At 45.7% G+C, this 8,337-nt stretch overlaps 1 pseudogene; it reads left to right on the forward strand.

Moving 5' to 3' along the window:
• Window positions 1–234: 234 nt before the first annotated feature.
• Window positions 235–5,674, forward strand: LOC125528497 (annotated as a pseudogene).
• Window positions 5,675–8,337: the final 2,663 nt, after the last annotated feature.

Raw genomic sequence — 8,337 nt, forward strand, 5'->3', positions numbered from 1 at the left:
CATGGCTTACCGTCCAGACTCAGGTCAATTTGGGATTTTCGTGGAGGATGATCGCTTGGTCCAATTTTTCCAGTCAAATCTTTCGGCCAATCGCTTGCCGTCCGCATATATGGTTCAAGCTTCGACCACGCTGTTCTCTTTTACGTGTAGTTTGTGTCCCCATAGCCCACGACCACCGCACCTATCGTGTGACCCCCTCCAGTTCTCACTGCAATCTTCCCTCCTTCTGCCCCGATGTCTCTGAGCTGCTGGTCCTGGTTCCTCGCCTTCGCCTGGGTTTGGTGTCTGCCACTGATGCTCGTGGCGGCCGAGGAGCAGCAAGGGGATGGCTGCTTGGCCAAGTGTGGCAGCGTCACCATCTCCCCCCCGTTCTGGCTCACTGATTGGCAAACAGGAAGATTATGTGGTTCGTCTGGACGGCTGGACTTCGAGCTTACATGCTATAACGGCAGTTATCCACTTCTACCGAGCTTTGTGCCCAACCGTCGCGGCTTTGCAATCATGGACATATCCTATGAGGAACGCAGCTTGCGCGTCGTTGATCTGGACAAGCTGCAACTATTACACGTCAGGGACATATCCTATGAGGAACGCAGCTTGCGCGTTGTTGATCTACGCAAGCTGCAATTATTACACGACCCGCCCAACATCTTCAACAGCTGCTTGCCGATGTGGAACACCTCTGCCAAACTGGGCCGCCCGTTTAAGATCTCCCCCGTCAACCTGGAACTCATCTTGTACAACTGCACGGAGAAGGCCGCTGCGGCGGCACGCCTGGATAAAGAACTGGTGCAGGCGAAGACGATGAGGTGCGTGAACACAAGCAACACGTTTGTTCATGCGGGGGTGCCATACGACCCCACCGGGACCTACTCCGGTTATGCTTTGGAGGGCTGCGTTCCAATCGTCTTGCCGGTGCTGCGCTTGCCATCCGGCGAGACGAACACGAGCCACTACGAGCGGCTCATCCAAAGTGGCTTCCTCCTGAAATGGGAACTGCCCCCTCCTCTCCCTGCACCTGCACCTAGGAATGAACCACCTCCCCCTCCAGGTAAGTTCACCCCGTCAATTCATCTTTTAATCATGTTTTTCTTTCTTGGATCTTTTAATCATGTTATTACTACTTACTACTCACCGACCGAGGATGTTGGCCGCAACCGGCCAGCGCAAGACTTGTCCATAGCCTACACTAGCCAAATGGACATGTGCTGACATTCTTGTTTTTAGTTAGATTTTCTCCGGATCACATAGTATTAGCCTTGCGCAGTTACATCTGTCTGGTAAACCTGTGGGCTCGTCTCCTTTCTCCCTCTAAGGCATAGTACTTAGCCCTCTCAGTACTTGTAGCGTTAGAAAATCATTAACAAATTGAACTAGGGTATGGTTCGGAGTTCAGAATAAAAGTCTTTCGACATAACTTCTGCCTAGTCTCACTGAACTCTGGACTCCACAAGTCTGCACCACGCAATATTGGCATCCTGGACTATAGCTGGCCAAATGGACCATGCCAGCTGGGCCGGCCCGTTAGCACGCATGCACGGCACAACACGAGCTAAACGGGCCAAGCCCGGCATGCAGCACACCAGGGGCCGTATCTGGGCCTGGAGGCTGGGCACACGGGCTGGTACGGCACGGCGCAATTAGCTTTATTTATTTATTTCCATATTTTTTAAATATTTATAGGCTATATAAAACAGCTCAAATAGGAAAAAATAGTTGAAATACAACCCATCAAGCCAAAACTACACGGGCCAAGCTCAGTTGCGTGAGCTTGTAACCCAAGTGGGGGCATTAAAGTGATATGGACACTTTGTAGTGTTGCGGGCCTGGTTTGGGTGTACTACTGTTGGCCCGCCCGTTCCAAGTTGCCTAGTGGACTACTTGGGGCCTATGCGAAAGTTGGGCCTCACGGTCCATAATATGGCAGGCACAGCGTGAGGCTGGCTTAACAGAGCAGCAACAACAGCCCGCTTTCAAAAAAAAAACCGTGCCTGGCGTGCCAATGGGAACTGCATGCCCCCAGCCTGCAACATTTCCGTCGTGCCGGTTTATTGGGTTTCCGTCTGATTATGTCTCGATCATGAGGCAAGGATTATTGCTTGAAGTGGATAGTGTCGTCAGACGATTGCCCCAAATGCGTAGCCAGCAGTTGCTCCGATGGCGTGCGCTCCATAAGGTGCAGGGAGTCCAGAAAAAAAAACTGCAAATTGATCGAATTCCATTCCCTAGTCAATTCTTACACTTTTGAACATGCAAATAAACTATGGCATTTGTGTGAAAAAGTTGAAGTGCTGAAACGGTGGTAGTGAGGAGTGAGGACACAACGCATCGCACCATTGGGTTCTGCCGAACTATGTCCTTTCGACAAATCATTCTTCAACCAGTCAAGTCTCCGGCCTCAGTCTCCCATCCCACCACCTCTATCTATTTGTTGCTATTCCAAATTTCCTGCCTCCAAATTCACATAGTACCTGTTGAACACACAGAATTAGACAACATGCTGCTAGTTGAAAACCTGAAGTGCATCTAATAGACCCGAAAGAAGCAGTGCACACCTTGCTTCAAAAAATGTATTGGACTGTACTGACACTCTGACAATGACAACGCTCCGTGCCTCGAGTTACTTGCTCTAAACATAACAATGCATTACTTGCTCTAAACATAACAATGCATTTTACGGTGGGAATAAGTTTCGCAATAAAACTGTGGAACACCGCACCAACTAAATATGGATCGAGACATTTGGATGTTGACTCTCTCTACTGGGTATGGACAAGTCAATGCGTCCACTGAACCAGTGAAAGTAGTTGGCTAGCACCGCGTATATTATCTTCTCCCTTCAATAGTATCTCTTCAAATCACTCAGTTCGCATGTATCCAACATCATTGTTTTCCATTTTTGGTCGTTCGTTCCGCATTTCCCTCCATTTATTTATCTTGGTATCATCCACGCAATTTCTCCCTCTTCATATCCCCTCCTCCAACTATGAATTATTCAGTTCAGGTTTTGGTTCATATCTCCTCTTGCCAAAAAATTATCCTCCTCGTCATAGACCATTGTCTCACCGAAACCATTGACTGAAATTCTCCTCGTGTAATGTTCCCATGTCTCAGGCCATGCTGTTCTTCTTCCTCGTATTGTCTCTAGGATGCTGGCACCGATGTTCACGACGGCAGACGGTGAGTGCTCGCCCGAGCCATGCGGCAACTTGACCATATCCTCCCCGTTTTGGATCGCGAGGTCCTGGGGAGAATAGGTGCGCGCACTTCAGTTTGCAGGTCCACTGCAGCACCGACGGCGTCCCCTACCTCGGGTACTACAACCGCGGATACAGGCTCCAGATCCACGAGATCTTCTACATCAACCACTCCCTGCTTGTCTCTGAAATCGACAAGCTCATATATCTTGCCAGAAGACATTGCTTTTTCTTCGTTTTTGGCACACTAGATCATGCTGGTACAGAGGTCATTTCCAGAATAAATTAACAGAGCACGCATGTTCCCACTAATTGTGCGCTATGCAGACTGATACCGTCCACTGTTTGCAATGTCAAAGAAACACATGTTTTTTTGTCGAATATGTATGGCTATTAAATCTACACATGCCTATAACTTTTTTGTTGTCAAACCTGTATTTGAGCGACATGGTAGCTCAATCAAAAGAAACTCACATATGAAGTCCATTCTATTGTTATTCACTATCTTTCAATGTAATTTTTTTGTATATATGATTGGCAGAATATTTAAGATTAATATATGATACTTGTCTTTTTCTTTTGGAAAAAACAACCAATGTGGTCCTATTGGACGACACTGCTTTTACTCATAAATGTTATGTTATATTCCAGGTAGTGAGAGGAGAGCGAAGAAGATTATACTAATAGGTATGCTAAACTTTTTGCCATCTTTTCATATATATATAATGATTTAAATATTAGCCAATTACTATTTGCGATTTTCTATGACAAAATAGGAATTTCAAAATTTATCATGTCTGTGATCACTGAAAATTGAAATAAAAATCTGGGTCAAGCAACTCTAAGCTTGTGCATATTAACATGACTTATTAATTTATGGCAGTTAGCTTGTTGCTACTTTTACCACCATGTACTCTTCTAGAAAGATAAACGTGAACTGCTGATGGTCTTGAAATAATGGTATTATAACTTCTGGTTTGCAAAAGGAAATAACATCTGCTTCCATCTCAGGTATAACATCAGCAGTTGCAACCTTTCTCTTTGCATGTCTTTATGTGCTCATATGGCATAGAAATGGGAAAGGACTATGGTTTTTCCTTTGCAAGACTAGCAGTAAAACTGAAAAAAAAATACGAGGCCATGATAGTGTCATATGGATCCGTAGCTCCAAAAAGATACATGTACTCAGAGGTAATGAAGATAACGTCTTCTCACAACAATCAGCTTGGAAAAGGTGGTTACGGTGTGGTTTTCAAAGGAAAACTACATGATGGTCGTCTGGTTGCAGTGAAATTCTTGCATGACTGCAAAGGAAATGGAGATGAGTTTGTGAATGAGGTTATGAGCATTGGCAGGACCTCTCATGTTAATGTTGTTAGCTTATTTGGGTTTTGTTTGGAGGGATCAAAACGAGCTCTTATATATGAGTACATGCCCAATGGTTCTTTGGATAAGTACATTTACTCAGGGAGCCCCAAAGAAATTTTAGGATGGGAGAGGCTCTATGCGATAGCAATCGGGATTGCTCGTGGCCTCGAATACTTGCACTATAGCTGTAATACACGTATCATCCATTTCGACATCAAACCCCAAAATATACTTCTAGACAGGGATTTTAGCCCAAAGATTGCTGATTTTGGTCTAGCTAAATTGTGTCATACAAAGGAGAGCAAGCTTTCAATGACAGGAGCTAGAGGAACAATTGGATTCATTGCACCAGAAGTTCACTCTCGAACCTTCGGGGTGGTTTCAACAAAGTCAGATGTTTATAGTTATGGAATGATGCTGCTAGAGATGGTTGGAGGGAGGAGAAATGTAAGATTAATTGCTGCAAAATCCAGTGAAAAGTATTTCCCTGATTGGATCCATGACCACTTTGCGCAAGATGATGGATTAGAAGCATGTGAAGTCACCAATGAAATAGAGGAGATTGCGAGAAAGATGATCTTAATTGGCTTGTGGTGTATACAAGTAATACCCTTGCATCGTCCTACTATAACAAAGGTTTTAGAAATGTTTGAGAGAAGCTTAGATGATTTGGATATGCCGCCGAAGCAGAACTTCTGTGAACTACTGTAAGATATTTTCCGATATTTTTGTTCGTTTGTTTCTCTTTGTTTCATTATTATTTTTGCAACAACCTGACTTAAGTGATCATCTCTCATTCCAGTGAAAGTTCAGCTCACAATATGAATGTACAAAGTGGAAGTTCTACAAGATCGGAGGAGACAAGCCTCGCGAATTCCAAAATCCTGCAACAACTGTGAACTCTTTGAGCAGATAAGCCTTTTGAATCAAAAAAACCTACATTGACTCCCAACACTATGAGAAGGTGGCATGTAGTACAGTACATTCAGAAATTAAGCAAGCACGACGAATTTCGGCTTTGTAGTATAACACATTCCATGTATTCATGACCTTCGTCCTAAGTTACCGACCATGGAAGGAATACAAATTGGTGTGACGAGTTTTGTGTCCCAAGTTCCAACTGCTAGAAGGCATTGGATCTTATGCCAGAGGCAGACAGGTACCGAGACCTTGTTGACTGCAAATTTCCCCCAAAACTCAATAATCGCAATCTAGGTAGAAAGCAGAATTTCAGAATTCCCAACAATTGTAGGTGTATGTACATCTAAATAAACTCAATAAATGCGATCTGAGCATTGGATGTAGGCTCTAACTACAGCCCCTAAAATCGTAGAATCCATCTGAATATTGTGACACACACGTGCCAATTAGCAGCAAGCAAATTAATCGTGTACACGGGAGGAGGATGGAGCATACTTACTTGCTCCTTCTCAGTAGGTGAGTGGTGACACTCTCCCTCCGGTGGCGAGCCGCGGCCCTTCTCGGCCTCTCAGGCAACATGGCTTCCGCGGCCCCTCATTTGCCGCCATTGCCACCGCCGATGCCGAGCGGGTCCGTGGGGTTGGACCAGACTAGCGGTCGGGCGGCGGGACGCCATGACCAGAGGCTAGTCTCTTCTCTGCTGGGATCACCAGTCAGGACGGCAGCCGCACGCTGTGGATGGGCCGGGGAATTGGGGGCACTACCGGACAGCCAGCGGCGGTGCGACCCCAATCCCCCACACTGATCAACGTTGGGTGATAGGCCTTCTCTTGCCTGAGTCTATGCAGGCCCAAACAAAGAAGGAAGACAGGCTTCTGCTTACCCCGAGTGGCAGGCCGGGTGCAACCTTGGCAGCCCATTTTGTTTGCTTTCCTCGTCGATCGATTGTGACGGAGATGCGCGCTCACCCCGTTGCCACTCCAAACTCCAAAGTAGGGATGAAAATGGAGCGGGAACAGACGGAAGTGAGTGTTATCATATTTGTTATCATATTTTTTTGCAGAAGCGGAAACGAATACAGAAACCCCGAATATGAATACGAAAACAGATACTATTGGAAACGGATATGGAGCAAGTACAAAGCGGATACGGAAATAGAAATAGACATTGATCGGAACTTAAAAATCCCTTGAATCATAGAGAAATACACACAAAAACAAACAAATTTAATGAGTTGTTAACATGGCTACAAAATAATATCATTATGTTAGCAACTTAGCATAGTATTATACAAGTACCGGACAATTGCGTATAGGGTCAAGCTGAGTACATATGTGGTAGTAGAAGTTGGGCCTTAGATCCATTCTACTAATTGTGTCATTGTGTTCTCTTTGATGGTTGAGTTACAAAGCAGCTATAGGTCTATAGTAAAAACAGAAATTCCATACTCACGGAAACAGAAAGTTCCATTTCCATGCATATTCCACCGAAAAACACCGTTCCGTTTTTGTTTTCGTTTCCGCATAAAAAATTCCATTTTACTTCCGTTTTGCAAATTTTCGTTTCCATTTCCATATTTCCTCTCCGTTTCCATTTTTTCTCCAAAAAAACGGAAAGTTTCCACTCCATTTTCATCCTTACTCCAAAGTCCAAATCCTCCGATGCCATCACGTAAAGCATGGCCCTGACCAGGACGCACGCACGAAATAACTCAATTTCGGAAAGAAAGTGGAAGGCAAGTCCAAGAAATAAAGTGGCAGCGTGACACCATCTTAGTGTAAGAAGTACTAGCCCCACTCTTATTATGAGAAAAGGTCTTGTGAAAACGGGCTTATGTGAAAACTTCGAAAACAATGTACAAATATATGTTTCAAAGAATTTCAAGAGGACTATTATTGGAATATTGTAGTTTTTTAAACATGTCAAATTTGAATTTAAACACAAATTCATTCAAAAAATGATGCATCATAGCTATCCGGAGGCTGGGTATGTGCTCATTGTGTTTATCTCCACTTTTTTTAGAAAAGGAGGATGTACCCCCAGCCTCTACATCTGGACGATGCATGCAACCATTTCATTAATTATTCACAAATACTATACAAGGTGATACATCAATAAGCCAGAAGCCACCATCTTGGCAACGTTGTTGCTACTCCTATCCCCTTGATGAAGGTGTGCCGAATGTCCGGGCTTAATACCAAACAGACATCGCACTAAAGTCTAACATCTAATGCCGGGTGTCCCATCCAGGACACTACCTGGATTGGGTCCCACACCTGTCCGACACACTCCCAGTGAGCACCGCACGCTGCAAGGGCCATCACCTCGATCTTCCATCAGTCCATCCTCAGAGCAGAACTGATGCACCGACCTTGTTAGGCCTCTCTGCCATCAACGCCGCCATGACACCGGACAACTTCCTCCTCCTGTGCGAGTCCATCTCCGCGCATCACGCGCTGAGTCTTCACTGCGCCATGCCGCCGAGACCCACCGTTGACGATACGGTTGATGCCACACCACTCCACCTATATGCCATCTCGCGTCGACTCCGAACTACCAGCAACTCCACCACCCTGAGCACTCCCCAGCCGATGCCTTCAGGAAGGAACACGACGCAAAAGTGTCATCGTCTCCCAAACAGAGGAACAGAGGCTTTCGCCTGCGCTCATGGCAGAGGTGAGGAGCATAGGATCCACAGCGAAGACTCCAGGAAGGGAATCAGCGCCGAGGACGTCGACTTTGGTGCAGCCGCCACGCCGGCCTGGACTTTCCCCTGGATCCATGCCCACTCGCCACATCCGTCCAGGCATTATTGACGTCAACCGTAGTCTCTACCGTAGCCCGCACGAAT

Source organism: Triticum urartu, unplaced genomic scaffold (assembly GCF_003073215.2).
Source record: "Triticum urartu cultivar G1812 unplaced genomic scaffold, Tu2.1 TuUngrouped_contig_4914, whole genome shotgun sequence".
NCBI lineage: Eukaryota > Viridiplantae > Streptophyta > Magnoliopsida > Poales > Poaceae > Triticum > Triticum urartu.